This window comes from Sorex araneus, chromosome X (assembly GCF_027595985.1).
Source record: "Sorex araneus isolate mSorAra2 chromosome X, mSorAra2.pri, whole genome shotgun sequence".
Lineage (NCBI taxonomy): Eukaryota > Metazoa > Chordata > Mammalia > Eulipotyphla > Soricidae > Sorex > Sorex araneus.
Window position 1 is genome coordinate 205,231,440 of NC_073313.1, and position 1,015 is coordinate 205,232,454.

Genomic DNA, 1,015 nt, shown 5'->3' on the forward strand with positions numbered 1-1,015 from the left:
TGGTCTAAGGAAGGAGCATTTGAGCTGAAAGTTAAAGGAGGAAAAAATGAAAAACTCATTTATGGACCTTGCCAATAACTGAAGGAAAAAACCTCTCCTCAGGCACTGGAAACAAGAGATACAAATGTTTAAAGGAGCATTTTACATTCAATTTCTAACATTTGTGACTAGAACATTTCTTGACATAAGTATGTTGTGTTTACATAAACATGATTTAAAAAATGGCATGACATGATCAGACATGAGACACACACACCAAGAACACATTTCTGAGCTTTGCCTGGTGTTTGAGGCATACCACATACTATAGTGGGATGCTGATGTGTACAATTTTAATAAATGGACATGAGCCAACTGGATTTTTTATGATACAGATACAACTAGACTGATATAGATGCAGACCTTCCTACTTTATGATTCTTAAGGATTTTCATTATGAAAATATAAACAAGGCAGAAGGATTAATTTTCAGGCTTGCACAAAGCCTGGCAGCACAAGTTGAAGGTGACTTATTTCCAGTGTGTTAATTTTTTTTTATATATATGTTTGGATGTGAATGCCATGTGCTAGAAGATTACTCTAAGTAGAAATAAAAATACATTTATGTAATAATTATAATATTATTGAATATGTGTGACAGGACAGGAAAAAAATGATGTAAAACAATTTCACCAAAATCTTAAATGTTATAGAAAGTTTGAAAAGCACTGCTGGATAAAGATTACAGTTGGAAAAAATTTTATTATTATCATTTTTTTTCTTCCCTATATGTTAGTTTATTAATTCACTCATTTAACCTATCTATTGATCTCTGTTCTTGTTATTCTCCATCCTCTGCCCCATTCCTGCTAATTAATTCTCTGCACTTTTCAGCCCTATTCTGTCCCCGCGATCTGAGAAGTGCGGTGACCTTTTTGGGCTTCCCCATGGCCTCTAGCATTTTAAAAAATTTTGACACTGTGAGCACATTATTATTTTTATTTGATAACATGGGTTGAAAACATCTGGGCTAAAA